General features: G+C 42.9%; 2 protein-coding genes across 5 annotated transcripts in view; one reads left to right on the top strand and one right to left on the bottom strand.

Annotated features, from left to right (window-relative positions):
- RABGAP1L (RAB GTPase activating protein 1 like) overlaps positions 1-3,467 on the bottom strand; it is a 189,429-nt gene extending 185,962 nt beyond the window's left edge. The window contains 1 exon segment of the mRNA XM_048496483.1: positions 3,269-3,467. The gene's annotated coding sequence lies outside the window, so the exon portion shown is untranslated.
- Positions 3,468-11,325: 7,858 nt separating this feature from the next.
- RC3H1 (ring finger and CCCH-type domains 1) overlaps positions 11,326-13,448 on the top strand; it is a 67,665-nt gene continuing 65,542 nt past the window's right edge. For all 4 annotated transcript variants that reach the window (XM_048496507.1, XM_048496506.1, XM_048496505.1 and 1 more), the window contains exon 1: positions 11,326-11,579. The gene's annotated coding sequence lies outside the window, so the exon portion shown is untranslated. The remainder of the gene's footprint in view (positions 11,580-13,448) is intronic.

Here is a 13,448-nt window from a genome sequence, read left to right as displayed (position 1 = left end):
CATTTCATTATTTTTCTCCATGTTTCTTGTGCCAGAGAAGAGATCGGCTGCTAGCCGAATGGATTAATAGGATCCAGCCAAGAATTAAAAAAATAACCAGTATTAACAGCATCCACGAAGACTCCAGCCCATAAAAATCTGAAGCGCCAGAAACACAAGAAATGCACACAAATTTTAATTATCAAACATTCTGGAAAACAGGATAGTCTGGAGCTTAGATTTCTACACAAATAAAATGTGACAAAGATGTAAGAATCCTGGAGGATGTTCCATAAGAAGAGCACAATTCCAGAGAACTACTTCTGACTTCTGAAAGGCAGGGGCACCCAGAGAAGAGGATCTGCTGATATGAATGGATGAGGCAGATTCACAGGTGATTCAAATACCAATCTGCAGACTTCTTTGTGCTTTAAAGATCACTACTGAATAATGCTACAGTTTGTCACTATCCTACATATGATCAAAGATACCACCTGCTTTTCATTCAGATGGACTGAACGCTATCCCATACTAGCAGGCATGTTAACACCCTGTGACAAAGAATCAAATGGGGGGGGGGGAGAAAGAGGGCAGACACTCCATCATGCACCTGCTCCTACAACAGCCCAGAGTGTTGCACAAACCATCCCTATGCTTTTCCCACTTTCAGAGGAACTAAATGCCCTCCCTGTGGGAAAAATGAAAGGGGGCTGTCTGAGAAGAGTGGGGTGGTGGTGGTATTGTGTTCCTGGTTTAGTAGTAACATTTCATTTTCAATCTCTCCTCACCAACAGCCTCTTTATTTTACAGTTTTAATTGTTATACTGAAAGATGTTTGTATTTTTTTAATGACGTCAGTTGCATTGTATTAACGTTGTAGGCCAATGTGGTTAGGAAGCAGGATGCTAAGGTAAGTATGTAGGTAAATAAGAATTCACTCTGTATTTTCAACCCCCCTTTTAATAAAAGATTCTGCATGTAATTGCTAAAATACAGAAAGACCCTCACATTTGTAGTAGTAGGATCACTTGAAACTGGGATACTGTTCTCAGCTGAACATAATTATGTATTGTTTGAAGCTCTTTTGCACAAATGCCACCGCTGGACCACCCAGCCCATGATTACTCTGCCAGAAACCCTTAACAGCCACTGCCAGGTGTTTTCACCAGCCTTGCTACCCAAACCTGAACCTGCTACTCTTAAACATGAGCTATATGATTAATCAAAACTCCTGCACAAAATACAGCGTGGAAAAAATTGATTAACTATGGTGTTACAACAATTAACACTTGGTTACTCACACATATCTTTTCAAACCATTCCCAGGCATTCCTATGAATGACATAGTAAGGAAACTGGACATAGGAGTCCTCCTAATCATATGATGACATACATAGATTAGACACATAACAAGAAACCTGTTTACTCCTACTGAGGTCAGTGAAACTATTCCCTGGTACATGCACATGGAACTGAACTTTTAATCTCAGGAGCAGTGCTGGTGAAATCACTGTTTTCCTACAAAATCAAGACTTTTTCTGACCATGTCACCTTCCACCACATTAAATACAGGCACCCCTAATGTGCTCGATCGTAACCTGAGATGGCTAGAAAGGCACTTTTTAAAAATTCTGGACTGTGACATCACCTCAACAATCCAGAAAGTGTGCTGCAGAAGTCTGAACAATAAACAGACCCATACAGCAATTTGTCTGCTCAATTTAAAAGGCATTCTCCAACAGTTCACTTTAGAAGGCATCCTCCTATGCTTTTAACTTCCACAAAAAACAAGTCATTCTTGAAACACAGGCCAGTAAAACAGACAATGGTAAGTATTTTGCTTTCTTGTGATATTCCAATCTTAAATGCATTTAAAAACTCACAACACAGCAACTTGACTAATTGTGTACATTCTGTCAATTCTTAATCACTTTAGGACACAGGTGTCAAACTCGCGGCCCTCCAGATGTTATGGACTACAGTTCCCATCATCCACTGCCAGAATGATGCTGGCAGGGGATGATGTGAGCTGTAGTCCATAACATCTGGAGGGCCACGAGTTTGACACCTATACTTTAGGACAGTGGTGGGGAACCTTTGGCACTCCAGATGTTATGGACTACAATTCCCATAATCCCCTGCCAGCATGGCCAATTGGCAGGGGTTGATGGGAATTGTAGTCCATAACATCTGGAGTGCCAAAGGTTCGCTACCACAGCTTTAGGACTTCTCTGCCTACAGAAAAAGAACTTTACAAGGCAAGAGAAACAAAAATAGCAACTATTTGTCAGAAGTGTTTTCCACTGGCCATCAGTCATTAAACCACTACAAAGAATGAAAGTAAGAATACTGTGGGGAAGGGGGTCATCAAGGCAGAAGATGGGAGGTACCACTTCACAGGTTTACTTCCAGACGCTACATTACAGAACAACAAAGCATCTTGGAACAATTTCTCCCCGTAGAGATGTTCAATGTATTGTCGAAGGCTTTCACGGCCGGAAACAAACAGCACCCAAACAAAGCATCTCTTGGACAACATTCACAAGAAAAGGAAGCCTTTCCCATGGCTATGCATCCAGCAAGTGTTATCTCAATTCCAGCTCTGTCTTCCCCTAAGAACAACATACTCCCAAGTGCAGTTCGGGACTGCAGCCAAATAAACGGCATGCCAAGTAACCATCACCAGCTGCCAGGCTCCAATCCCAGCCTAGCCAAAAAGGGAAAAAAAGAAAGAAAAGCAAACATTAGCATTCCCCGTTCTCATTTTCTCCTTCACGCTTTGAATGGATACAGACCAGACGTCACAATAATATCCCGAAACACGCAAATCCTTGGGCACAGCAAATCGTGATTTCAATCCATAGCAGGCTGGCAAGGGGTAGGAAGGGGAGGGATAATGTCAAATCCAAACCCATCTGACGAAGTGAGCTCTGATTCCAGAAAGCTCGCGCTGGAAGAAAATTTGCCAGTGACACCGAACTCTAGTTTGATTAAGTCAGAAGTTTTTGCTGGCCCGTTTCAGCTGTAGGCACCAGCTTGCCCACTTGCCCAAACAGTTCCGCTCCAGTCAGTTATGGGGCATAAACGAAATAAAAAACAAATACAAGGCAAACAGATCCCTTCCTCTCCCCCTCCCCCTTACATGCAAGTCTGTTTACACCCAAAGAAGTTTGCAGGCGACCCTCAGCCCAAGCAAACGTCCCACCCCTCGCCCTATTCATTCCTCTTTCCCTTTCCAAGTGCCTTTTCCCCTCCCCTTCCCAGCATTCCAACCCCAGTTAAGGGCTACCTTGTCTCATGGGACAAAGCACTGGGGTGGTGGGGGGCCAACCTGGCGGGAAAGCCTGCGTGGCCCCCGCCCGCCCCGCTCCTCGCCAGCCAGCGCCTCACTCCCTCCTCGGGGTTGTTGTGTTCGCTCAGCGGGCCCGCCCGCTCCGTCCTCCCAGCGGTGAAGAGGACTAGGAAGGAGGAGGGGAAAGAGAGCGGCAGCGAGCCGACGGTCGCGCAGGCGCACGAGCGACTTCGGAACGGGCTCGCGCGACATTCCAACGGCGAAAATGACGCGCCGTGAGCGGGACGGGGCGGGGGTGTGTGTGTGATGGAAAACCGGCAGAAAGTTTTAATAAGCCGGGGAGAGGAGGGAGATAGGAAAAAAACGAGGTTCGCTGCTCTCGCTTTCTCTCTCCGTCCCCACGACCGCCATTCTCTGGCTCCACCCCCGAGACTGCGGAACGAATAAGGCAGAGTTGCTGCTTTCGTTTCTGTTACCCCCACCCCTCTCGCCACGCGTCCTCCGGATGGGTGACTGGGGGCTTTCCCCCTTACTTGGAAAGTTATGCACGAAGTGTAGAGATTAGCTCCTCCAACTTTTTATCCTCGGTGTAAACTTTGTGAGGCTGGCTGAAACTTGTAAAATGCAATGCCAGAGGAGGCTCGCAAAATAAATAAAATGTGTAAAATTAAATAAAATGTATAAAATGCAATGCCAGAGGAGGCTCGCAAACTAAATTAAATCTGTAAAATTAAATAAATTTGTAAAATGCAATGCCAGAGGCAGCTCACAAAATAAATTAAATAAAAGCCAAAGTCTATTCCTGTTGTTGCCCATAGCGCTGGTAACCACAACCACAATAACGTTTTATTGGCATGCACACTTTAGAAAACATTAAGCCCCCTCAAGGCTGGAAAAATAACAAAAAGCAGGAGCCCTGCAGCAGTGAAAAGACTAAACATTCATTCTGGAGCAAGAAGTACATTTTAGCTGCCTTTAGGTGCACTTCTCTTTTTATTTTGCTGCTGCAGATTGACATGATCTGCAGTTATTCTGGGAAGCAGAGCATGGAAACATTTATGGTGGCCTGGCCCTACTTTATGTTGTGCATCCTAAACAGTGTTTATTGGGGAACAATTACCAACGTCAAGGCATGGTCTGAAGTTCTGAAATTACACCTGATCTCCAGACAACAGAGATCAATTCCTCTGGCACAGGTGTCAAACTCACACCCCTCCAGATGTTATGGACTACAGTTCCCATCATCCATTGCCAGCATGATGCCAGCAGGGGATGATGGGAACTGTAGTCCATAACATCTGGAGGGGTGCAAGTTTGACACCTATGTTTGCTTCGGGTCTGGCATCCTGTCCCCACTGACACAGTTGGAATCTCCAGATAGTTCCCAAGACAGACTTGGCAATGCTAGTGCAGAGTAAATCCCATTGAAACCATGTGTAGTGTATGTATGTGTGTATGGGGGTCTGCTGCTGGAAGACCTTCAAGCAAGGACATGAAAGCCAAAGTCTATTCCTGTTGTTGCCCATAGCGCTGGCATTCAGAGGGTTTCTGCCTCTCAACATGCTAGTTCAATTTAGTAACTGATTGATTTTATTTTACACAATTGATTACCTGTCTTCTAAAATTTGCCTAATTCACTTTTAGACAGCTAAACAATTGGCCATTTCCACATCTGTTAGCAGCGAATTCCATAACCCAATCGCATCTTATTGTTATGCTCAAACTGCACTTTACTCCCATATTTACTTTAGAAGTAAATTACTTTGATTTGTTGAACGTGGATAAAACATAAGGAGTGAAAACTACTAGAATTACAGCCACACAACATGGACAACCCACAACAGCCAGTATGCTGTATTGTCTGCTATTGCTGTAAAACAACCTATAAAAATAAGAGTTTGGATGTATACCCACCCTTTCTCTCCTGAAAGGAGACTCCTTTCCCTTCCTCTCCCTCCAACAGACACCTTGTGAGGTTGGGGAAGCAGAGAGAGTTTTGAAGAACTGACTAGCCTGAGGTCACACAGCAGGAATGTAGGAGTGAAGAAACAAATCTGGTTCACCAGATAAGACTCCACTACTCATGTTGAGAAGAGGGGAATCAAACACAGTTCTGCAGATTATAGTCCACCTGCTCTTAGACACTACACCACTAAAATATACCTGTTTGTGTTTTCAGTTGGAACCCAAAGAGGATTATAACATCATTGTTCCCTCCAACTTTTTATCCCCAATGGAAACTTTGTGGGGTACGGTAGGCTGAGAAAAAGTGAATGGTCCATCCTTGCCCAGCAAGCTTCCATGGCAGAGTGAGAATTCAGACCTGTGTCTTGCAAATCTTAGTCCAATATTCTCACCTTATTGGCTTTTTTTTGGTACAAGCAAAGAGAACAGCAGCTATCCTATTTTGGCTTTCATTGAATAAGAAAGTTTGACTAATGATGCTTTTGGAAAGATACTCTGCCCAAGTATTTAATCCTGGAGGACAGCAGTAGTTCAGAATCAATGGAGAGACATTTTTTTAAATTTTTGTATTGTATAGTTTGAAATTTCAGTACATTTATACAATATATGCATTCTTGTTGACATATTCCAAACCATACTTTCCCCCATTTTTTCCCCCCCCCCCCCCCCCGCCCTCTCAGTTTTATTTCTAATTTATTTAAGTAAGCAGCAATAAGTTCATTCTTTGTACTCTCTTCTCCCATGTTTCTTCTTTGGCTCCAATGTCTTTCATCCAATCCATAATTGTGTCCAGATCTTCAAAATGTCTCTCTGTTTCTCTTGCCGTAAATTATTTCTTGCCAATGGAGAGACATTTTGACTGAGCTGAAAATAATTTTGTGGTATGTTGATTAGCATCCCTGACTTTCAATTTTTGCTGGGAGTAGCAAAGATGATACTACTTGGTTTCTGGGAAGGGAAAGGAAAATATGTATCCTTATCCCATATATGATTACTCAGAAGTAAAACTCATTGAGTCAATAAGGATAACTCTGGAGTAAGTATACAATAAGATTGGAGCCTTGGACTTTGGAACCAGAGATCTTGCTAGAAACTTGGACTTAGGATGCATATGACATTGTGTAACTAATCAACCTTGGACTAATCACTGACCTCTCAACCTCAGTTAAACATAGGCTCATTCCGCACATGCAGAATAATGCACTATCAAACTGCTTTCAGTGCTCTTTGAAGCTGTGCGGAATGGCAAAATCCACTTGCAAACAGTTGTGAAAGTGTTTTGAAAACGCATTATTTTGCGTGTGCAGAAGGGGCCATAGACATTATGGAATACTGCATCACAAAACTGCTGTAAGGACAAAAAATACAGATTGTAAAAGACATTGCAATTAGGTTGATAGGTAGAGGGAGAGAGAAAGAGGAGCAGAAAAGTAGAACTGACAGATTTTTCCTCTGTTGCTGGATGACCAATCTAAAACAAAGGTCCTTGTATAATTTATTTTCATGCTGAAGGGAAATACATAAGTATCTGTCTGCCAAGAACAAATTAAGACCAGGAACAAGATGGCACAGAATCATATGTAACTGTTAGGATACAAAATGAGGATAAATTGTTCAATGCAAAGAAATAAAACTAGGGCAAAATAGTAGACCTGTAGGCTCTAGAAATCCAGCCCAAAGCCAATCTGGTTGAAAAAACAACAACCATTATACATCCAATACTCTGCATACAGACAGTCTCACGGACAATTCCTGGCATCTCCAGTGAAAGTATCCAACATAGATGGGTTGGGAAACATCTTTGGGATGTCTACTCACCATATGAACATATTCGGCTGTTTTATACTGCAATCTTCATCACAATTATATGTCGATAAAGTTACCAGCAACTTTAAAAGCTGATCAGTTTTGTCCTGGATGTTGGTTGTGGGGAAGGTGGCTGACAGACCTGTAGAAAAATATATTGTCCCACGCATAGAAGTTTAATGTATTTATCACGTGATGTTATTTACCTCCATGCCATGGAAATCTAACCATTTCTACACATTAAGCATCTGTTAAAGGCACAGGATTTTTTTTCCAGGTCTGCATGCAATTACCTTACTCCAAGCTGCTTATACATTTTCAGGCATAATTAATTCTACTTGCCTGGTAGATGGGGGTAACCAGGTGTGTGGCATGGGTCTCCCAGATATTATTGTGACACACCAACCATTACTCCAACTGGCTGTTTGTGCATTTGTTCTGTACAACATGGGGCTCATGCAACTTCATTCTAAAAACCTGACACCAGCTGACATTGGCAAAGTGTCACCATCCTTAGTCATTATTCTGTGGCTGTTCTGCAGAGGAGAAATAAGTGACAGAAATACCCTCTCCAAGTTTTAGAAAACATAGTGATTACACTGGAGACCACAGCAATTGTGCCAACATCCACCAATCACATAGCAGCATTCTACGGATGCTCCTGTGAATGGTACATGTGGACACAGCCAACCAAAATTGAATGATGAGGGCATAGTCCCCTGACATCAGGCAATCACCCTGAAAAGGGAGCACAGATCCCCACTATTCCATAGCATAGCTAATAGGTACCCTAGATTTATTGTACTCAAAAGAACTCTGTAGATGTAGATTCAAAACCCCACATTACTTTTGGCCCAGTAGACACACGGAGAAGGAAACATGTCAACCTAGCCACATCATTTCTCATAGTCCCATGGTTCCTCCTTATTTTTATTGATTATACTGACTCATGGTGTAATCTGCCTTGAATAAGTAAATAAATACAAATAATGTAAACAAATAAATAAATTATTCCCAGATGTCTTTGTTTATGAAGGCAGTTAAGTTTCTAAGCAACTATCTGCCACAGCTGGTGCTGAAGGATGGATTTATGGAAGGTGAAGCCAAAAATACAATTCCCAGTAATGTTTGTTTGTTTGTTTTATATTTCTATTTATACCCTGCCCTCCCCAACAGGGTTCAGGGCAGCAAACAACAGCAAATAGTTACAAAATATAAAACAGTTATAAAACATCCACCAACATCCATTAAAAATGTTATCTCCAATCCAAATAATAACAATAATGTATGTGGCGCTATTAGCCCTCATGGATGTCAACATAATGAATCAGAAAAAAAACCACAGAGAAAACAAACAGATTTCCCCTGGATACTCACAAAGAATGTTTTTGAATACTGAACGAACTCCAAATTGAGTGCAAGAGAGCCTGCGCATCAGGAATTGATTCAGTACTGAATATAACTCCTCTGCTTTCGAATCTCCGTATTTCAATTATTTGAGAATCCTATCTCCTATTCCCCATGTTTCTGGGGAACTAAGGTTGTCGTTCTTACCTCAACTTAAGATTTACTTCTGAGTAAAGATGCAGAGGACATGACCATGGCATAGCTAAAATATTAAGGAAACAGGAGTTGTTATTTTGTGTTGTAGACAGCCTCCACAGGCTTTCAAAAGTTATATAATTAAACAGAAGAGGGCAGCAAAACATCAGTTAAGGATACAAAAATTTCAGTGGTTACCTTCTTGCAGCAATATGGTTTAATAATATACTTAAAATCTAGAGCTTTCAGTTCTGGCAGGGAGAGATACAACTAATTAACGGACAAGGGACCTTTGACTCTTGAAAGCTTATATTTTAAAACTCCGATTGCTCTCTAGGTGCTACTGAACTCTAATATAATTGTTTTATAGCAGTCCAACGTGGCTACTCTCTGAAACGATATATTTATCAAAATGACTTGGAAGGAAAAACTGACCATAGATATAGTCAGTGAACTTCCTACTTTAAAAATGATTAAAAATTGATTGTGCTATGATCTGGAGTATTCTTGCAAATCATGTCATAATTTGGTGAGCCTGTAGACAGTTTTGGAATTTTGAGGAAGGGGAATGGGCATCACAGTAAAACATGGGCACAGCTGCCTTTGAGGGGAATTCTAAAATGGCTGCCATGGGGCTGGGCCAATCATAAAATATCTAGAGGTTCCTGAAATCTTTGGGGATTTCAAGCCCAGAACTTTCCCACTATGAAGGCAGCTTCTTCATTAGGTGCTCCCTGCAGAAGCAAAGGTGATTCTTCCTGTCTGTTCTGAAGCACCACCTCCTCCAAGAAAAGTGGAGGAAAGTATTTGCTTCAATTTTGAAAGATATGGGAGGATTTGCTTCCTGCTTCATCATTACCAGAGGTTTTCAAACCTAGAGATGCAAGGAAGTCTGCCTCTGTAGCAAAACCAAAGGTGGACAGCCATGATGCACACCTGCCTGGGATATTCAATGAAAGAGTAACTCCCTTATTTTTTTATTTTTCTTTTCCATTCAAGATTCTTTTTATTTTATTCTCAAGATTTTTTCTGCTCCTATGTTGGGAGATCAATATGAATATGTGGGTTTTCTCATTGACTCAGATTGAGTCAAGTGGCTCAGATTGTTCAGATAGTATAATCTTTCAGGAAAACATCTGTATGATGCTTCATCAATGGGCATCTTTCATCAGTAAGGACTTCTAGGATGTATGAGGACTGTAGTGATTCCCGTTGGTGCTGTGGAGATGAGGCAAATTTCATACATGGGATGGTCTTGTTGATGTTTGCAATGTTTGGGAATGGTAACTTCATTATTATATGGAATTTAATCTAAACTGTGAAATGGAAATGTTTCTACTAATTTGCAACACAAAGTTTCCTGGCAATTAGCAAATAATAGTTTTACACATTATAACTGCTGCTGGATAGGTTTTCACCAAAGCCTGAAAACAGAGTAACTCCTCAAAAAAGAAAGGAGCTAGCTAATGTTAAAGACATTCACTCTCTGTTGCAACTTACAATCAAAAAAGGGGCAATATATTCTATTTACATTTTTACATTTCTATTTACATTTATGATCCACCTTTACCACAGTCTCAGGGTGGGTTACAATTAAACATGCAACATTACAATCATGACAGTAAAAACTGTATTCCATTGCATGTCTAATGTAGTTATATTTGGGGCCCACTGTAATGCAGTGGTTCTCATCCTACCTCAGTGACAGGGTCCAGAAAGTAGAGATGGGGAGGGGGGACAGAAAGTAGAGATGGGGGGGGGTCCCTGGTAGCTCTCTTGTGTTCTTCTGGGCTTGGTCCTGTCTCCTATGTTATTCAATATCTATATGAAGCCGATCTGTAGAAAGGGGAGATATAAATCCAAACTCTTCCAAACTGTTCTTAATTCAATAAGGTTGATACATAGGGACTGTTCGTAAGGAGACCAAGTGCCCTGGACACAATGATTGTGTCTTCATAATGACCTTGCCGAGGAGGGCAAATTGTGGGACTATGTAAAGGAGTGGCCCTGTCCAATGAACTTGAAAAGCATCCCCCATGGAGCCCTTCCCAAACCCAACTTGGGAGCAGTAGGTTCTGCTGTGAAGTGAACAGATTTGTGAACAGATTTATGTGCAGCATCCCCCATTCTTCGAACACTTTGTTGAGGCAAAATGGATTGAGGCACCACTGTGGACAGGGGTGCTATGTGATGACTCAAGAGAGTCCACTATTGAGTTGTCCTGCCTAGCAATGTGAATGGCTGACAAAAGTCACATGAAGCTTGATCACCCAGCGACAAATCCAGGAAACCTCATCTCAAAATGATCGACAACATTTTTTAAATTAAAAAAAAAACCCTAACGACTGTCCAAATGTGGCTTGTTTCAAAACAAATGGTTTGGGGAAAGTCTTAATTTTTCTGCCACACATTATAGTTATAGACATTATTATTAAATTAGTTGCTTTTCTCCGGGAAACCTAATCTCAACATGATCGACAACATTTTTAATTAGGTTAAAATAAACACCCTAACAACTATCCGAATGGGTTCCAAAACGAATGGCTTCTTTTGGGGAGTCTAATTTTTCCGTCGTCAGCCACACAAAACATTGTGCTTTCTTTTCTTCTCCTCCCTTCGCTTCCACTTTTGGGTAAGAGAAGGAAAGGAAGCACCACCTTGAGCGTTTGGTGAAGCAGGAGGAGGCCGAGACGGCGGCCGCTCCGCCCCGCGAGTCAGCAGGAAGGGGAGGGCGAGGTGGCTGCCAAGCGAGCAACGCGTTTAGTGGCAGCTTAGCCGAGGCAGGGCCGCGCTGCTGAGGCCAGCACAGAGAAACCCAAGATGGCCCCTGCTGCAAAGGCAGCCGCGGGAGCAGCAGCGGGCCAGAGGGGGGAAGAAGCAGAGGCCGCGGCCGGACGCCTCTTGCTGCTGCTGCCGCTGCTCTGGCTGGAAGAGAAGACGGTGGGCGCCACGGCCGCGTCTGTCGCCCGCAGCTGAGAGCAGCTGCCGCCGTGAGGTGAGCGAGGGAGCCCCTCGGCAGGAGGAACAATAGGGTGGAGGCTGAGGCCTTCTCCTCCTTCCGCTCTCCCCAGCCTCGCTCGGGGAAGGGAGGCCGGCAAGGAAGCGAGGAGGGCGACGCGTCTTTTGTGAGGGGCGGTCGGCTTTGCTGCCATAAGCTCTCGGCTCCTTTTGGGTTCTCCTTTGCTTCTGCCGCCAGCGCCGCCTCTTCCACCATTTCTGCTCCTCCGCTTCACAATTCCCTGTAGGCCTCAGGCTTTTGCCGGGCTCGATTTGCTCGCATGTTGGGCGCCGGTAGCTTCTCAAGACGGCGTTTTTTAAAAAAATATGCGGTCGTGCCCCAGATAATTGGCAGGAAGGGGGACATTGGATAGTTTGTGGGGTGCCCTCTCTCTCTTTCTCTCTCTCTTCACATTTAAGTTTAGAGAACGGGGACGAGGAGGAAAGCCTGGTGAGAAAATATAAATTACACTATTCAGACTGCAATCTTAGGCACATCTAATTATTTAGTAATAAGGCTCTGTGAGTACATTGAGACTTGTTTTGGAACCAGATTTTACAGAGCGCACCGAACTTGTGCAGCATGTTTTCCGCCGAGCGTAGTTCACCTAGTCGTGGTGTTTATTTCACCAGTGAGTGCACACCCACACCGCTCAGCCCCATTTGCTTATGGGTCTGTTTCGTACGTACACATTCCACCCCACCCCCGCTCCCCCCAGTCTTGCTCTCCTTTCCCACTACATCAGAACAGAAGGCTGTAGGGTAGCTTCTGGCTTGGTGCACTCCCCCCAACCCCCTTCTCATTTGATCTGTAGCCTCTTGAATTGCTGTTCTCCCCACTACCTTCTGAAGACCTTTCCTACTAGTGATGCTGTTGTTCCTTGGGAGGAGGAAGAAGTATTCAAAATGCAGCAAAAATGAAAAGGCTGTTCGGGATTATGGGTGTGCGCGTTCGTTCAGTTTCATGGTTCAGAGGACAGGACAGAAATCTGCTTGAAAGATGTGTGGTTCAGATACCCTGCAGTGCGTCCCCTTCCAGCAAGACAAAAGCGATGTGTGCAAATGTGGTCACACAGGGAGTTAATCGTGAGAAGTGACAGTTGCAAACAGTGCACTGACAAGTCATTGTACAAAATGAAATTTCACTTTGTTGCTCACCCATGTTGTCTTAGACACTTAAGCCTGTTGTGTTCTGTTCTTTTTAAAGAACTGGTGAGATTCTCTTATGCGTGAGTTTTTTTTCCAAATAACAAATTGCTTTGTTTATTTCAATGTAAGAGAACTTGTGAACTGTGCTGGTTTGAGAAAGCCAAAAGGAAAACTTTTGTTCAGTTAATTAAGTGTAATCTCTTTCACAATAATGGGATACAAGGAATATATTGAATGCGCTTTTCTGGGTTTTTTTTTTTACAAATGTTCATATCCTTCCAGATGGTGAATTCGATGTGTCACTGGAGCCCTAGGGATGGGCTGCTGGTTATTCAGTACTGGATGCTTGCACATGCACAGTACTAAGTCAGTATGGTTGGAGGATAATCCTGGAGCTGTTTTCACACTCATGTGTTTACAATATTGGGACTGGACCCCGTGAGCATCTAAAATCTGGATTATATTAACTTTTAAGAGTATATATGTAACAAGGAAAATTGATATAATTTCAGTTAGTCAAGCAAGTATTTCAGGATTGATGGGAAATAGCCCCTACTATGTTGTGATTTACAAGTTTGACGTGCAATGCATCTTTGATGACATGTTAGTGAAACTTATGTTTCTGGACCCTGGTGCATGACAGATTTAAAACTTCATGACTATTAGTTTAGCATATTGTGAGAAGCATTCATATTTTGGATTAGAGGAACAAACTGCC

The sequence above is a fragment of the Sphaerodactylus townsendi genome, linkage group LG05 (assembly GCF_021028975.2).
Source record: "Sphaerodactylus townsendi isolate TG3544 linkage group LG05, MPM_Stown_v2.3, whole genome shotgun sequence".
NCBI classification, from domain to species: domain Eukaryota; kingdom Metazoa; phylum Chordata; class Lepidosauria; order Squamata; family Sphaerodactylidae; genus Sphaerodactylus; species Sphaerodactylus townsendi.
Note: the sequence above shows the minus strand (reverse complement) of the source record. Positions and strands in the feature narration are given on the sequence as shown.